At 40.3% G+C, this 19,701-nt stretch overlaps 1 pseudogene; it reads right to left on the bottom strand.

The window, feature by feature from the left end:
- Window positions 1–417: 417 nt before the first annotated feature.
- LOC133303077 (WD repeat-containing protein 55-like) lies at window positions 418–9,241 on the bottom strand (annotated as a pseudogene).
- Window positions 9,242–19,701: the final 10,460 nt, after the last annotated feature.

Raw genomic sequence — 19,701 nt, 5'->3', positions numbered from 1 at the left:
AAAATCTCTTCAAATTTACATTGTACAAAGCAACAGATTTACAAGAAAATGCTATAATGAATTGTCCAGCTATGTAAGAGCATCAATTGCAATATTAGATAAATATACAAATTTACTTGATGTATGTGTATAATTGATCTATTAAAAGTTTCATTTCCTATACTAATTATTGATTTTAACCTTATGTTGTTGGATGTTCTTTGTTTACAAGAGGCTCATACTAGCAGCAAATATTTTCAATACTACTACTATTTTGCTTTAGGGTTCTTGTTTCGGCTAATGATATAACAAAATTTTCATTGCCTTTGTGAGGCTTAGTAAATTGGTTGGAGAATAATAGAAAGTAACTGAGTAACTAAGTAACTCTAACTCTCTAATAGAGAAAGAAAACATTAAGAAAGGAAGTAAATTCAACCACCCTGTGGATTTGCAATTCACAACTGGTTACACCATAGGACAAACTTCTCCAAGGCATCTCAAGTTCTCAACAAATAAACTGGTTAAACGACCCTAAAATTGGAACATTAATGAAACAGGATAAAAAAATAAATAGATTAGGAAATGGCAACCAACATCACACGCCGAATATCTCCGGGACAATGTCTTCATTAGGTATCCATTTATGGAAGGGGCACCTTGAACTTGAAGATTTTGATCAGGAAATCCCGCTTGCAAGTGTTCTAATTGGGGTGTCACATTTGAACAAAATTGCATCCACAATACCCTATAAATCTGCAAAGAAGTTGTTTGAATCACCTAGGACATGCCCATTACTTGCATTCTTTCTCTTGTTTCCTGCAATGGTATCATCAATGAAATACAAGATATGTCATACCTTTACAGTGATGGACAATCAGTAACATTTACATATACAAATCATATCATACCTTTACTAAACTCAGAAGGATCATCATCTAGATCCATCTCATCACTGTCACTGTCAACCACTCCAGCTTCATTTCTCTGTGTGCTTCTCGAACCTTGCAGTATATTATCCAAGTCCCATAGCTGTACAAGAAGAAAATGTTGAATGTTCAGACAACTGATTTATCAATATAATCTGTACAAAATAGTAAAAATACATTCATATACAGACCACATGCAACCAATGGTTTCACATTTTAAACAGTGACCCATCCATCATTATTGCGATATAAGGACACCTCAACGGATTGACAGGAAACATTTTAAGCCAAACTGTTGCAAATTCATCCAACCAGTATGGTAAAATATATGTTCTTTTAAAGGTCCATGGACCATATGATGAATTGACTGATTTAACTTCTCCACGTTTACCTGCCGTCCAGCATTTGTAAGCAGAAAATTATAACTTCTCACAAAACCCCATCCAAATAATTAACTTATGGTAAATATCCATCATCATACATTTATAAGTACAAAAATCTGTGTCTGACAGCGGACCCAACTCATCTACCTTATTGCATACCATCATTTATCCCCTTTTCAGTCGCAAAAGCCCATTCTAATTACAACAACACTACTAGACACATCAATTAATATTGCTAAATCTTACTTTACATTTACAATATCAGCATTTGGTGGAAATATTTAATTCTGCTCAAAATCCTATCCACTCTGAGTCACCTTTATATTTAAGGCAATTGTTACTGAGAAAAGTTGAGAAGCCCCAACAAAATTACCAGATAGGGTTTAAAGTTACAATCATGATAAGGAGTGCCTTGTATATGTAGAATATTCTAGAGTTTTCTACTTGTTTCTAGCTACTTGTTCCTTTGAGTAGTGTGATGCCTCTTCGGTTACTGTGTATTTTATTTATTACTTCAACTCCTTAACTACCTTGTAATCTGTATATAAAGATCCCTTTGGGTGTCAATCAATATATGAAAAATACATTTCAGTCTTATATTTCATCATGGTATCAAGAGCAGGTTATCCTGTGGTCATCTTGTAAACCTTCACGTTTCCTTCCGTTTTCCATTTTTCACTGTTTATTAAAATAACTCAGAAACCATATCTGGACCCCTCCAATCACGAAACCAAGGCCACCATTGGACTCAGAAGCCATTTCCGAGTCGACCCACGTCAGCCCCGTCGCCGGAAAGTCAGCCACGCGCCGCCACTGCAGAACTGCCTCTCCGGCGCGTGTGAGCCACGCGCCGCCCTGCCGGCCTCCGTTTGTCACGCGGCTTTCACAGAACGGCTCGCCTGGCCGTCCTCTTCCTGTTCTGGGGGTTTAAATCACGATTGGAGCACTCTTCTTGTTGGGTCCAGTTGGTTCCTCTTCGTGATTTTTCAGTTCTGAACGATTGGAGTTCCTTTTTTGTTTTTATTTTTATTTTTTTATTTTGAACAATGGAAGTTGAAAATATTGAGGCTGAGAATAAGCATTCTGAAAAATCATCCGGTAATGTTTCCGGTGTCTTTCCTCTTCCCTGTTCTTCGTCTTCCGGAGACAACCCAGCTATACAGATTACTAACCACCGTTTAAACGGTAAGAATTATGAGCAATCTCAGAAGGTGATGTCTCAATCTGCTGAGGCAACTAGTCATGTTGCTCAACAAGGTATGGCATTCCATGTTGATCATAGTAGTCGTTGGATTCTTGATTCGGGAGCTTCTGATCATATGACAGGTAATGCATCCCTGTTTTGTTCTTATACCCCTTATTATCACCAGTCACGAATAAGGACGGCTGATGGTAGTTTCTCTAATATTGCGGGAAAGGGATCCATTAAGCTCTCTGAACATATTACTCTGAATTCTGTCCTTCATGTCCCTTCTCTTACTTGTAACCTTATCTCTATTAGTAAACTTTCCTCTGAATTGCATTGTGTTGCTAAATTCTCTGCCAAAACCTGTGTTTTTCAAGAACAGGATTCGAGGCTGATGATTGGCAGTGCTAGAGAGGAAGAAGGGCTTTACTATTTTGAAGAAGATTCTCATGAAAAGAGATTTTTTGCAAATCACTCTTTATGTTTATCAGACGATTGTAATGATGTTTTGTTGTGGCATCGTCGTTTAGGACACCCAAATTTCTTTTATCTTCAAAAGCTGCTTCCAAACTTATTTATCAACAAAAAACCAAGTTCCTTTTTTTGTGATGATTGTCAGTTTGCAAAACACTCTCGTGTTTCTTATTTCCCTAGAGATTATCATGTTTCGTCTCCATTTACATTGATTCATAGTGATATTTGGGGCCCAGCTCGTGAAAAAATATATCTGGAACTCGTTGGTTTATTACCTTTATTGATGATCATTCTAGAGTATGCTGGGTATATCTTCTAAAAGATAAGTCTGAAGCTGCAGCCACTTTTAAAAATTTTCATGCTATGGTACAAACTCAATTCCAGACCTCTATCCAAATCCTGCGAACTGACAACGGTACTGAATATTTTAATTCTGTTCTTGGTGATTACCTAACCAAGCAAGGTATTATCCATCAAAGTTCTTGTCCTAACACCCCTCAACAAAATGGGGTGGCTGAAAGGAAAAATAGACATCTCATTGAAGTTGCTAGAGCCCTCTTGTCTACAATGCATGTCCCTAAATACCTGTGGGGGGAGGCTGTCTTGACTGCCTCATATCTCATCAATCGGATGCCCTCTCGCGTCCTGAATTTTCATTCTCCCATATCTTGCCTTACCCGCTCTTTTCCCTCCTTTCGGGCTCTCTCTTCCCTTCCTCCAAAGTTGTTTGGCTGCGTGGTTTTTGTTCATATTCCTCCACATCAAAGGTCCAAACTTGATCATAAGTCTGTTAAATGTGTCTTCATAGGATATCCTCCTAATCAAAAAGGTTACAAGTGCTACTCACCTTCTCTTCGAAAGGTCTTTGTTTCTATGGATGTTACTTTTTGTGAAACACAATCATTTTTTCCCTCGACTTCTCTTCAGGGGGAGTCTATTGGTATAAATGAAGACAAGTCTTGGAATCCAAATAATTCTACTGTCTTACCTTTACCCTTGGAAACATCTGTTGTTTCTTTACCTTTGGAGTCAGGGGGAGTTAATGTACAGGAGACAAGGACAGCAATTGTACCAGAGACTGGAGATCCTCCCGGTAAATGGGGAAAATTCTACAGCAGGCGAAAATCTCCTCAAGATCCTCTAGACTGCCAGGATTCTGACCCGAGTCCTAGTTCCAGCAATCCACTTGAGAACACTGGTACAGCTGACCTAGATGTGCCCATTGCCCTTCGAAAAGGTACTAGATCTTGCACTGCTCATCCTATTTCTCATCACATTTCATATGAAAAGTTATCTCCAGGTTTTCGTGCTTTCAACACTATATTAGACGGTACAAAAATACCAAAAAATATCCAAGAGGCACTTAATGACCCTAAATGGAGGGATGCAGTCTTTGAAGAAATGGATGCTCTTAAAAAAAATGGAACTTGGGAGTCCGTGGCACTTCCCAGAGGAAAGAAAACTGTAGGTTGCAAATGAGTGTTCACAATAAAATTTAATGCAGATAACAGCATCAACAAATATAAGGCCAGATTGGTTGCCAAAGGATTTACTCAGACTTATGGGATAGACTATCAGGAGACGTTCGCTCCCGTTGCCAAACTTAACTCTATCCGAGTCTTACTATCACTTGCTGCCAACCTTGGTTGGCCCTTGCATCAATTGGACGTAAAGAACGCTTTGTTAAATGGGGACTTACATGAGGAAGTTTACATGGATCCACCACCTGGTTTTGAACAGGGAGATGGTTCTGTATGCATGTTGAAGAAATCTCTTTATGGACTTAAACAATCCCCTAGAGAGTGGTTTGAAAAGTTTACTCGTGTTGTTAAAGAAAGAGGATTTATCCAAGCTCAGACTGATCACACTTTATTTTTTAAACACTCCGATAGTGGCAAAATTGCTATCCTCATTGTTTATGTTGACGACATAATTGTCACAGGTGATGACTGGGAAGAAATAAAATCTTTAAAAGAGGGTTTAGCTAGTCAGTTTGAACTAAAGGATCTTGGATCTCTCAAATATTTTCTTGGAATGGAAGTTGCTCGTAGCAAGGCAGGAATTTCCTTATCTCAGAAGAAATATATTCTAGACCTGCTACAAGAAACAGGTATGCTTGGGTGCAAGCCTGCAGAAACTCCAGTTGAACCCAATATTAAATTGGGAATTGAAGATGGAAAAGATGTTGACAGGGAGCAATACCAAAGGTTGGTAGGGAAGCTGATCTACTTATCTCACACTCGGCCTGATATTGCATTTGCGGTTAGCATGGTTAGCCAATTCATGCATTCTCCTAAGGAAAAACACCTTAGTGCTGTTTATAGAATCCTCAAGTACCTCAAAAACACCGCTGGTCGAGGAATGCTCTTTAAAAGGGGACACAAGAGGATGATAGAAATCTATACAGATGCTGATTGGGCTGGCTCTGCTATGGACCGAAGATCCACTTCAGGATATTGTACCTATGTTTGGGGAAATCTTGTGACCTGGAGAAGTAAGAAACAATCTGTTGTTGCCAGAAGCAGTGCAGAAGCAGAATTTCGAGCGCTAGCCCATGGCATTTGTGAAGGAATCTGGTTAAGAAGGCTCCTTGGAGAATTAAAGATATCTTATTCTCTACCTGTGAGACTCTATTGTGATAATAAGGCTGCAGTCAGTATTGCTCAAAATCCTGTACATCATGACAGAACCAAACATGTGGAGGTTGATCGTCATTTTATCAAAGAAAAATTGGAGGAGGGTAGTGTATGTTTGTCATATATACCTACCAAGGAGCAAACAGCCGACATTCTCACCAAAGGATTACACAAACCCATCTTTGAGGATTTAATTAGCAAGTTGGGGATGATCAATATATATCTCCCAACTTGAGGAGGAGTGTAGAATATTCTAGAGTTTTCTACTTGTTTATATTTGTGCCAATTGAGAAAAATCAATAAAGCGCAGGAAATAATTCCTATTAATTATTGAAGAATTAAGAAAGAGAAGTACCTTTAACATTTGATCATGTGCAATACTGCCCAGGAACTTTCTATCATGAGAGAATGCTACCAGACCAAAGAAAAAATGTAAGTCAAACTTACTTGAAGCAAGGAACAAGCAAAGCATGAAAACATACAAAAATGCATGCTAGTTCATTAGCACAAAATAATGAGGAAAAACAGTGCAAATCATAGGTGAAGGTCCAAAATCACCTCAGCAAAGCAAATGAATTGAGACATAAAAACTACAGAACTAACAGTAAAGAAATTGAGGCTCATAACAATAGAATCCAAATTGGCCACATTTAATGCTGAGAAAAGAGGAAGAGACAATATGTTACCAAGACGCTCAACAGGATATTCCGAGTGTTCTGCAATTGGCTGGATGACTCTGTTTGGTAATATTCCAACCAAGCTGAACACAAAAAAAATGAACATATATATAAAAGGACCAGAGAACAAATGAAATAAAAGCTTGAAGGATGATCCAAACAAGAGGTACACTGCTCTCAAACTGCAAAAGACTCACTTGATAATCCCATTCTCTGATCCAGTAATAATCCTATCTTCATCAAGCTAAGATTAAAAAAATAAAAAATAAAATTTAGTACAAGACCTAAGGATGGTAAAAGAGCCTACTGATACTGAAATAATCATGTTATACTCACTTTCAACACAGCATCAATAGAGTTTGAGGAGAGATCAATAAACCGATCGCTGGAATTGAAACCATTAGCAAGAACATCAGTAGAAGAGGTAGAATAAGAAATACAAGAGAAAATTCAATTAACATATCTCCTCCATAAACAGAATCACTTCCATCATGTAATCATGACATATTCCACACTGTGTACCTGCAATCCTTGAAGCATCCCCATGAATACAATAGAAGAATTCCGGTTTGTGATCCGCATACAACTTTCCTACCATTCTGACCACTCACCCAAAAAATGTAAAGATTAGCCATGTGATTATTTTAAAAGATGAGAAGTGTGTCAAACACAATATATATTTTGGTACAAAGGTAACAAAGAAAGACATTGACTAATAGCCCTGTTTGGCCATGCTGTAAAATCTCAATAGTTGCTTTTCAGTTCAAAAGAACTTTAATTTTTTGAGGTATTTGCCCAAAGTATAAAGTAGTTTAAGTGACTTACAACATCAACAACACCTTTATCCTAAACTAGTTGGGGTCGGTGGCCGATGAAACCGTAAGTGGCAGTACAAATAGAAAATATATTGTAAATAAAAAGCAAGAAATTAAAAGACTGAATATTTGGACAAAGTTTTCAAAAGACTAGATAGAGTACTGGCAAATGTAGAGTGAAGGTTATCCTTTGTAGAAGCTGTTGTTAAGGACCTTCCCAGGGTGATGTTCTCAGATCACCACCCTGTCCTAATTTTACTAGATGTGTATAGAAGACCAGTGAATGTGAAGCCTTTCAGATTTGAGAGGGCTTGTTGAGCAAGCTTGTTTGTATGCACTATATAACTAATCTCTCAGTTAGCTTAGATTAGGAGCAGCTTGCTGAGCAAGCTTTTTGTATGCTCTATATATATTCCAGTTCTGCATTCCAGAACTGCCAGACAATTAGATTTAAGCAAATCACAAATTGTGCTCTCTCTCTCTCTCTCTCTCTCTCTCTCTCTCTCATTTTCCCTACTTTCGTTTAGGAAGTAAGAACAAATGCATAAAATACTTATTAAAATAAAGTTTCTCTTTCATAGAAACATTTTGAAAATTTTCCTACACAAGCATAAAAAGTCACAGCAAAGTCATGGGAATGATACCTTCATTAGCACAACAGACAATAGTTCATCTTCAGAAAATTCAGATTGAGCTTGGACCTGTCAATAAATCAGGAAAAGGTAGATTAAAATTCCAGTGCACCAAATAGTGTTTATGTTTCAAAAGGAACCAAAAAACACTGATATAACACTTACTTTATTTCTTCGAAGATTGCAAACAGACAGAGTCCCATCTCCACTTAACAAAAGGAAATTTAAGAAAAAAATAATTTAGACTACATTGATAAGTCAGAAAACGTAGAATATGAAAAACAAATTGTTATTCACGAAGCATATTGTTAATCTGTTGACAGAGGCATGTACTACATAGGAAATTTAAAATAAAAACATTAATACAAATGCTAAGAATGCCAAATGGAACTAACAAGTTACCTTAATACAACCTTCATCGTCTCCCGAGGCAACGGTTGACTCGGTCAAGTTTATCAATCTATTAACCGCAGCCCTGCAGCACAACAGAAAAACCACATACAAATTCTGAAGCAATGAGCATACATGTGATTCTGTAAGCCAAATCATGACAAAAATGTGAAATTGCAGCAAATCAACTTACTCATGGGCATTATCAATACGGGCAATGGTAGACCCAGTTTCCACATCAGTAGCCAGAATCGAGCAATCCGGAGAACCCGTTAAAACGGCTATAACACAAACACAATAACAAGCACTTTAAAGTCAAAATAATCCAAATGAGACCAACCAAAAAAAAATATGAGTGAATACCCTTTTGGTCCTCAATACAAAACACGGAATCTATTTTAATTCCTTAGAAAAAAAAAGTATTCATATTAGTTCTTTTTGAAGGACTAACATGGATCTTCTTTGAATTTCAGAGGAACCATAATTTCAAACAACTGGAATTTCAGAAGGACCACATGTGGAACTTTTTTTTCTAGGGGATTAAAATAGATTCCGTTTTTTTTGTCGTGGACCAAAAAGGGTATTTACTCACAAAAAATTAACCAAAAAAAAAAGGAAAAAGAGGATGAACAACTAAAACTACATAGGGCATTACCACGTCCACCATTGATGAATCTAGCAGCCCTGCAAGATTCAGTGTGCGCATGAACTTCTAACAGCCTGAAAAAAAAAAAAAAGATAATTACAATGTACAAATGCAAATAGTGATGAAAAAACAAAACTTGCAAACGAACATAGAGTGAATATTCATGTGGGTTTCACATATCCAACAATTATACAAACACAAGGTTCAGAATTCATACCTCACAGGGACACTATCAGAACTATAACGGTATCTGCAGGAAACATTATTCAATATAATCATTACCATATATGCAAAAAAATAATAGTAAATAAATAAAAAGAAGCAAACTCACAGGTGAAGATCACCGTTAATGAGTCCAGCAGCAACAAGATTATCCGATGGATGAAAATCAATGTCAAATGCTAGTTTTCCCAAGTTGATTTCCATTACTGTTTAGCAAAGCAAATCAATCACAAAGATTGAATGGCTTTTCCTATTGCTTCTCTTTCAAACCCTGAACCCTCACAAACAGCTTTAAATTATAAAAGCTTATTTTATTGATGTAAATTATAAACTGATTAGGATTTATCGTTGGCGGTGTAAATGGGCTGGCTTCTAGCTTAAATGGGTTTGTGCCTTTGTCCATGGAAAATATGTTAGTTATGACATAATCTATTACTGTTACTATTATAGGGTGATAAATGAACCACGTGCTTTTCACGAACTTTGCCTAAGCTGTCAAGAGACATGAAGTTATATGTTTAAAATTGGTTCTTAGAATCAAGCTCGAACTTAAGCTTGTTTAATAAAAAGCTCGGTCTTAGAGCCTATCAGAGGCTTAATATTTTTATTTTTATTTTTATTTTATATTTTTTATACTACTTAAAATAGCTCTCCCTCTCTATCCTCAATCTATTTCATCCAATTTTATTAGTTAAACAGAATTTTTGAATGATTATGATCTATATTATGTTGTTTGGGTATACATTAAATTTATGAATATTTATGAAATCAATAGTGCGGTTGATTATACATTCTGTTTGGGTAAATTTTTGTTTCTTTTGTTTTTTAAATAGGCTAACAGGCTAAATAAAATTTTCATTTTTTGTAAATAAGTCAGAGCACATGCCGATAATTATATTCACAACAGGTAACAAGCTTGATCAGGCTAACACATTTAAACACATGCTTAACTTTTTAAGACCAAAGCTCAACTCGGCCTGTTAACACCCCTAACTATTACGTAGCAGTGAATTATAAGTCTAACTTATATTCAAAAATTAAAAACATTGGTTTGGGCATGTTAACCTATTTAATAAATAATTAAATAAAATAAAATATTTTATTATTCACAACCATTAAAATAATAATTTATTTTAAATAATAAAATATAAATATATATTTAGGTTAGCCTGTAGGAATATAGACCCGGCATATAAAAGAAAGTTTTTGAGCTACTTTCTAAATAGATTTTTTTCAAAGCGTGAATCTATTCTATTTAAATATATGTAATAGACCGAGTCTGACTTGATATAAGCCGAACCTTAAGCCCCGGTTAGGTCAGCTGACCCATTTACAACCCTATGTATTGTGTATTGCATGATGTATTGAATTTACTTAAAATTTAATATATATATATATATATATGTGTGTGTGTGTGTGTGTGTGTGTGTGTGTGTGTGTGTGTGTGTGCGCGCGCGCGTGTGTGTGTGTTATTCTAGCTACTTCTTTTTGTGTCTATCTTTACCTACCACTCTCCAACAATATCATTAGCTCAATATCTTTTTTTTTTTTTTTGTGTGTGTTTTTTTTATCTAATGATATTGTTGGAGAGTGGTATGTAAAGATAGACACAAAAAGAAGTAGCTAGAATAACATATATATATATATATATATATATGAGTAAATACCTTTTTTCGTCCCTGAAAATTTTCACGAGGCACAATTTAGACCCTAAGTAAAAAAAAGTCACATTTCAGTGTATAATTTTTGAAAAAAAGGGACACGTTTGTCCTTCTGTTGCATGGAACGTGATGGCCCATGTAACACCTCGTATATATCCGGTAATGTTATCATAATATCGTATTAAGCTGCGCTTAATTAAAATGCGGAATTACTTTTTCTTTTCAATTATGACGCCATTAACATTACCAACTTGCTTAATAATCAATTAATAAAACATCGCCTGTATGTAAATCGCAATAAGACAGCTAACTGAAATACCTCATAACATAGATAATATACGTGTGGCTCTAGTCACGGAACTACAACAACGTAGACCGGACCATCTAACAGTTTATACAACTCCAAACTAAAAGTACTAACAGAAAGTGTCATGGACAATCCCCATGCTCACTCAAATAAGGCAACATGCCCAACATCAGTCTCAACAACATCATATCATAAATAGCGGAAAACATAAACAGCATCCAAATCCAGTCATGCTAACAAATAAGCAGAAACAACATAATCAGCTAAGCTCCGGCCTCCCGCTGCCTGAGGCATCAGTACCCATACCACCTGATCCTGAAATAAGCATTCCCCAAACGTGGGGTAAGATCTCTAATCTAGAAATCTCAGTAAGTCAGTGAGTCCTCAAGGATCTTCCACCCCAAGCTCACTTACATGTGCAATATAAGTTCAAAAACAGTTTATCATTTATCATTTCTAAAACAATGCAATGCAGCAGATAATCATGCCATGTGTGTCAATACTAATCTACTGGCCAGAGACAGTGCAGGTATACGTCTATCCCCTACACACCGTGCAAGTACCACTTGCATTCACCCCGGTACACCGTCTTGTATGGCGCTACATACTCAGACTTACCGTCACGATGAAACAACACATGCATATTAAAAGCCATTACATGTAAAGTTCAATCAACATATCAAATATCCAAAAGTATGTACACAGCATGCATAAACCATACCCCCATGAGACATGGTGGAACCACAACATGGCTAAACCGAGGACACGAAAGCTTACCTTGCAAGCTAACTCCAAAAGCCAAGAGTCCACAGCTCAAAGTCCAAACACAGCAGATTCACAATCTGTTATAGATCAACAATACATCAACAACATGCACCACAAGCATACAATATTAAGACAACGCCTTTTCATTACGCTTTATGTCTTAAGGCTACTTACCAAGCCATAAGCCCTTAATCACTTGATTCTGACTTAGTTCATTAATTACAGAAGTTCAACTTCATCAATCTAGGGTCCACAAACCCCCAATAGCCTACTGTACACACAGCACATCCCAGAATATCCGGATATTCCTCGGGACCATATCCGGATATGCAATATCCGGATATCTCGCTGGACATATCCGGATATGTAATATCTGGATATCCAGAATCCCATATCCGGATATCTATTATCCGGATACTCTAAACCCATATCCGGATATCACATATCCGGATATTCATCGGGCACATATCCGGATATTTCACGACAGAATGCAGAAAATGCATTTCGTGAAGATATCCTTCCAAGGTTGGGTTTTTTACCGATTTTAAACACCTAAACATGCATTTCTAGGTGTATTCAACATTACCCAACAACAAGTTATCATCTTTAAGCCTTAACATGCATCAAGCTTTCATTTTTAAGTTCAAAAACTCAAGACCAAAGGTGACAAGGCTTACCAAAACTCAACCAGCCAACAAGAGGTGCTCTTGGAGCTCAAAAGGTCACTCCAAGATTCTATCTCTCTCTGCACACGAAAATGGTATACCAAGGTGGTCCTTTTACTCAACAAGAAAGCTCCTTTAAGCCTCAAAACCCAATGAGCAAGGAGGTACTCCACCCAAACCCCAACTCAGAGCACAAACAGCCCACAAACAGTGGCCAAACCTCAAGCACAACACCCTCACACCCTCTCAAGATGTTTCTCAAGTGTTTCCCAAGTGAAAGGATGAAGGAAAATCAAGAAAGATCAAGACTTGGTTCAAGAATGGAAGGAAAGGCCAATAGGGCAGTCACCAAGCAGCTGATCAGCTCCCTCTCACGTTGGTTTTCTGTTTTCTAGGGTTATGTGCCCTTAACAATAGGTATTTATAGCCCAAACCACTTAAACACACAGTATTAACTTTAATTTCTAAGCTTAGCATTTTAATCCCAAACTTTGGATTATGAAACTACATAATTTTCTAAGATTTATCATATTTTTCTTATAATTTTCTGAGCACTTTTCCGGTACGCGCTTTTCCAAGCCAGTACCGGTTTCCAGCACCAGTTCTCATTATCTGGACTTGAAACTCGATTTACAAGTCCTACATATTATTCTAGTAATTATCATGCACTTACATTAATTTTTTGGGATACTTTTTCGGCACTCATTTATACCGATTAGCAGAACCGGTATCTGTACTTTTCTTCCGAAAAGCGACTTTCAGCATTATTACTCACTTACTATAATTATTAAAGTCTCATAATAATTATTAGGGTCAATTATGGAATCATTTCCTATTTTCTCGTAATTTATTAATTAAATTCCTTAATTAGCGGTGCGGGTTCTTACATTCACCCCACCTTTTTAGGATTTTGACCTCAAAATCAGAAACATACCTGGTCGAAACTCGGGGTACTGCCGGAGAAGCTCGTCCTCACGCTCCCAAGTACACTCCTCAGGAGTCCTTCCGGTCCACTGCACCTTGACCATCGGAATGATCTTGCTCCTCAGCTGCTCCTCGCCACAATCGAGAATCTTTAGTGGTCCTACAAGAGTCTTTAAGTTCTCCCGAACTTCCACATCATCCGGTTGCACTACGTGCGAAGGATCTGCTATGTACCTCCGAAGCTGAGACACGTGAAACACGTCGTGGATGTTGGCCAGGTTCGGAGGCAAGGCAAGCCGGTAGGCAACAGGTCCTACTCTACCAAGAATCTGGTATGGCCCAATAAATTGCAGGCTCAGCTTCCTCACTCTGAGTGCCCGTCCAACACCGGTGACAGGTGAAAGTCTCACAAACACGTGCTCATCCTCACTGAACTCCAGTGGTCGATGCTTGACATCGTAGTAGCTCTTCTGACGATTCTGCGCCTGCTTCAGCTTTTCCCTGATCATCTGTATCTGCAGGGTGGTATCTTGGACAAAGTTCAAGCCAAACAACTCACAATCCCCAACCTCCGACCAGCAGGTAGGTGTACGACACCTCCTACCGTAGAGCGCCTCGTAGGGTGCCATGCCCAGGCTAGCATGGAAACTGTTGTTATACGAAAACTCTACCAATGGAAGGTACTTATCCCATGTCGAGCCCTGCTCCAACGTGCAAGCCCGCAACATGTCCTCCAAGGTCTGGATAGTCCGCTCAGTCTGTCCATCAGTCTGAGGGTGATAGGCGGTACTCAATCTCAACTGCGTACCAAAAGCTCCCTGCAGCGCCTCCCAGAACCGAGATGTGAACTTCGGGTCCCTATCACTGATGATACTCACGGGCACCCCGTGAAGCCTCACAATCTCGCGAACATACAGTTTGGCCAACTGCTCTGTAGTGAAGCTCACCTTCATTGGAAGAAAATGGGCAGACTTCGTCAGTCTGTCCACAATGACCCAAATAGAGTCACAACCCGCCTGAGTCTTCGGCAATCCCACCACGAAGTCCATGGAAATACCTTCCCACTTCCACTGTGGTACCTCAAGAGGTTGAAGTTCACCAGACGGTCTCTGATGCTCAATCTTCACCTTCTGGCAAACCAAACACTTGGACACAAAGATAGCAACATCTTTCTTCATGCCCGGCCACCAGAAGTTCTTCTTCAAGTCTTGATACATCTTAGTAGCACCAGGGTAGATAGAAAACTGACCCTTATGGCCTTCTGCCATAACCTCCTCTGTCAACGGACCTCGAGGAACCACAATCCTCCGCTAGAACAAAATCAATTCATCATCATTCCAAGACACGCCGTCTTGGTTCTTCACATAATCCAGACACTCTCTCTGAACTTGTGCCTCTTTAATCTTTTCTAGCAGCTCGTTCACAACATCAGATGCTTCCAACCCGAGAAGTACGCTCGCACACGGAGCGGTCACTGCCAAGTGGCGAAACTTCTCAACTACATCAAAGTTACCAAGTAGCAAACTGGATGAGCTACTAGATTTCCGACTCGAAGCATCGGCTACCACATTGGCCTTGCCAGGATGATACCTTAGCTCAAAGTCATAGTCCTTTATGAACTCCATCCATCTCCTCTACCTCATGTTCAACTCCTTCTGGTCGAACAGGTACTTCAAACTCTTGTGGTCACTGAACACCACAAACCTCAAACTAAAAAGATAATGCCTCCAAATCTTGAAAGCAAACACAATCGCAGCCAACTCCAAATCATGAGTCGGGTAGTTCTCCTCATGAGGCTTCAACTGCCTCGAAGCAAAAGCAACAGCTCTACCAGACTGCATCAGCACACAGCCCAGCCCTTTTCCAAAAGCATCACAGTAAAGCTCAAACTGCTCCTCAGGATCAGGAAGGATCAACATAGGTGAAGAAGTCAATCTCTCCTTCAACTCCTGAAAGCACGCCTCACACTCGTGAGTCCACACAAATGGAGTCTCTTTTCGGGTAAGGCGAGTCAAAGGGAGAACCATCGTGGAAAAACCCTTGATGAACCTCAAATAGTAACCTGCCAAACCTAAGAAGCTCCTCACCTCCGTAGCTGTCTTGGGTCTCTCCCAATCCAACACGGCCTCAATCTTGTTGGGATCCACTGCAACTCCATCTGCTGAAATCACATGCCCCAGAAACTTGACTGATTTGAGCCAAAACTCACACTTAGAAGGTTTAGCATAAAGCTTTTTCTCCTTCAGCACTTGCAGAACTATCCTCAGATGCTCTGCATGCTCCTCCTCAGTCTTGGAGTAGATCAGAATATCATCAATGAAGACAATCACAAACTGATCCAGATACGGCTGGAAAATCCTGTTCATGTAATCCATGAACACTGCCGGCGCATTTGTGAGTCCAAACGGAATCACCAAATACTCAAAATGACCATATCTCGAACGAAACGCGGTCTTCGGGACATCCTCCGGCTTCACCCGAATCTGATGGTATCCGGATCGGAGATGAATCTTAGAATACACACAAGCACCCCTGAGCTGATCCAACAGATCATCAATCCGAGGAAGGGGATACTTGTTCTTGATTGTCACCTTGTTCAACTGCCTGTAGTCGGTGCACAATTGCATTGTCCCGTCCTTCTTCTTCACAAAGATAACTGGTGCTCCCCAAGGAGACACACTCGGCCTAATGAAATCTTTCGCCGAAAGATCCTCAATATGCTTCTTAAGCTCAGCCAACTCCGGTGGCGACATCCAATAAGGAGCTAAAGAAATCGGCCTCACACCGGGCAACAAGTCAATGGAGAACTCTATCTCCCTCTGTGGCGGAAACTCAGGAAACACCTCGAGGAACTCCCTCACCACAGGAATGCCTGTGATATCCTCCTGTGTACCACTCACCAAACCTCCCAACATGACATAACCAAATGCCCCTGCTCTCAAGGCTCTCCTAGCCTGCAGCAACGAAATGTACGGTGAGGAACTGGCTGTGGAATCACACGGAGACAACACTACACGCTTGGCACAACAATCAATCATCACACAATTTTTGGACAGCCAATCCATGCCCAGAATAACCTCCAAGTTGGCCATCGGCAATCCTATCAGATCCACCGAGAACTTACGGCCATCCCACTGAAATGCCACATCGCGATGAACAGTGGTAGCATCACATCATTCTCCGGTGGCGGTAGTCACCCGCATCGGTGGAGAAAGCACATCACTGGGCAACTCAAGCCCCACAGCAATCGGGGTAGCAACAAAAGAATGTGTAGCCCCAGAGTCAAACAACACATCAACAGCTGATGAACCAATCGTAACAGTACCTCTGACAAGGTTCGGAGCGCGGTCCGACTGCTGCCTATCTAGTGTATACACTCTCCCAACAGAAGGTGGCACTGTAGGTGCCGAAGAAGATGCCATCGGAACCATCTGCAAAGGAACTGCCTGAACAGCTGCAGCTCTCGCCGTCGACGACAGACAATCTCTAGAGAAGTGGCCCTCCTTGCCACACTTGAAACACAGCAACTGCCTCGTAGCACAGCGTCCCACATGCTCCTTTCCACATCCCGAACATCTCGGAGTGGTAGGAGGCCTAGCAGAACTCCCCTGATGTGAAGCAGCTCTCTTGAACTGACCAGGCGCCTGCCTAGTCGCTAACTGCTTTCCCTTGCCCTTATCAGCAAACCTCCTGTCCTTCCAAGAAGTAGGAGCAGGAGTGGAACCACATGTTCCCTTGCTCTCCTCAACATTGGCCCTCTTGGCCTTGCTTGCCACACAAACATCCTCGATGTCCTTACACTGCTGAACCAGTGTACCAAAGTCTCTCGAAGCAGCACCAGCAAGATGCTCAGCAATCACCTCACTAAGTCCCCTGCGGAACTTAGCTGCCAGAAACAACGGAGTAGGAGGAACCATCCTGAAGTGTGCAAACTTCACTAGCTCATTAAACTTAGCCAGGTACTCATCAACAGACATCGAGCCCTGTACCAAACGATCAAACTCTCCCTGCTTCCTCTCCTGCGCATCATAGGGAAAGTATCGGCCCAAAAAGCACTCCTCAAAGAATGGCCACGTCATGACACGGCCCTGCCTCTCAAAAGCACGAGAGGTGTACGTCCACCACTCATGGGCATCGCCCTCCAGCATGTAGGTCGAGAACATCAGCTTCTGCGGGTCTGTACACTGCATAACCCGAAAGATCTTGTCCAACGACTCTAGCCATCTCGCAGCAGCAATTGGATCCAAAGACCCCTCAAACACAGGTGGCTTATGCTTCCTGAAAGCATTCAGCCGGCGATCGATCACATCACGATCCTCAGCAATCCCCACAAGGGTCTCCCCCGTCTCAGCGGCATGAGTAGCACTGCCGATGTGACTATGGCTCTCCTCCTGAACACTAGGTGGAGGCGATGGCGGTGGTGGCGGAGCCTGGCCAATAGCAGGACCAGCTCTCATCTCCTCCAACATGACTCTCATCATCGTCAAGTTCGCCATCCTGTTCGCCTCGAGGACTTCCTCCGTGGTCCTCCGGTTCGCTTCACGAACCTCAGCTGCGGCTATCCAGTTCGCCTCGCGAACAGCTTCCATCATTGCCGCGTTGGCCACTCTAGCGGCCTCCTGATCGGCTAACCTAGCCACCTGCATCTCAGCCAATGCAGTCAGGATAGGATCGGATTGATCCTCAGAAGTCTCTCGTGTTCTCCCGGACCTTACCATAACTCTACACAAGTTACACAAATTATGAGTTGATCAGGCCCACGCAATGTGATCACATATACAACATCATAATAAAATTCGACGGAGTAAACACAAAGACAGACACAACCAAACAACCTAGCAATTGCAATACATACAGGCTTTTCCCTCGAACCATTGCTCTGATACCATAAATGTAACACCCCGTATTTATCCGGTAATGTTATCATAATATCGTATTAAGCTGCGCTTAATTAAAATGCGGAATTACTTTTTCTTTTCAATTATGACGCCATTAACATTACCAACTTGCTTAATAATCAATTAATAAAACATCGCCTGTATGTAAATCGCAATAAGACAGCTAACTGAAATACCTCATAACATAGATAATATAAGTGTGGCTCTAGTCACGGAACTACAACAACGTAGACCGGACCATCTAACAGTTTATACAACTCCAAACTAAAAGTACTAACAGAAAGTGTCATGGACAATCCCCATGCTCACTCAAATAAGGCAACATGCCCAACATCAGTCTCAACAACATCATATCATAAATAGCGGAAAACATAAACAACATCCAAATCCAGTCATGCTAACAAATAAGCAGAAACAACATAATCAGCTAAGCTCCGGCCTCCCGCCGCCTGAGGCATCAGTACCCATACTACCTGATCCTGAAATAAGCATTCCCCAAACGTGGGGTAAGATCTCTAATCTAGAAATCTCAGTAAGTCAGTGAGTCCTCAAGGATCTTCCACCCCAAGCTCACTTACATGTGCAATATAAGTTCAAAAACAGTTTATCATTTATCATTTCTAAAACAATGCAATGCAGCAGATAATCATGCCGTGTGTGTCAATACTAATCTACTGGCCAGAGACAGTGCAGGTATACGTCTATCCCCTACACACCGTGCAAGTACCACTTGCATTCACCCCGGTACACCGTCTTGTATGGCGCTACATACTCAGGCTTCCCGTCAAGATGAAACAACACATGCATATTAAAAGTCATTACATGTAAAGTTCAATCAACATATCAAATATCCAAAAGCATGTACACAGCATGCATAAACCATACCCCCATGGGACATGGTGGAACCACAACATGGCTAAACCGAGGACACGAAAGCTTACCTTGCAAGCTAACTCCAAAAGCCAAGATTCCATAGCTCAAAGTCCAAACACAGCAGATTCACAATCTGTTATGGACCAACAATACATCAACAACATGCACCACAAGCATACAATATTAAGACAACGCCTTTTCATTACGCTTTATGTCTTAAGGCTTCTTACCAAGTCATAAGCCCTTAATCACTTGATTCTGACTTAGTTCATTAATTACAGAAGTTCAACTTCATCAATCTAGGGTCCACAAACCCCCAATAGCCTACTGTACACACAGCACAGCTACTGTTCTACGAAATCCCAGAATATCCGGATATTCCTCGGGACCATATCCGGATATCTCGCTGGACATATCCGGATATTACATATCCGGATATCCAGAATCCCATATCCGGATATCTATTATCCGGATACTCTAAACCCATATCCGGATATCACATATCCGGATATTCATCGGGCACATATCCGGATATTTCACGACAGAATGCAGAAAATGCATTTCGTGAAGATATCCTTCCAAGGTTGGGTTTTTTACCGATTTTAAACACCTAAACATGCATTTCTAGGTGTGTTTAACATT

The sequence above is a fragment of the Gastrolobium bilobum genome, unplaced genomic scaffold (genome assembly GCF_033153095.1).
Source record: "Gastrolobium bilobum isolate Gb01-03AN ecotype WA unplaced genomic scaffold, APGP_CSIRO_Gbil_v1 utg5596, whole genome shotgun sequence".
NCBI lineage: Eukaryota > Viridiplantae > Streptophyta > Magnoliopsida > Fabales > Fabaceae > Gastrolobium > Gastrolobium bilobum.
The sequence above is the reverse complement of the archived record's forward strand: the minus strand, read 5'-3'. Positions and strand labels throughout refer to the sequence as shown.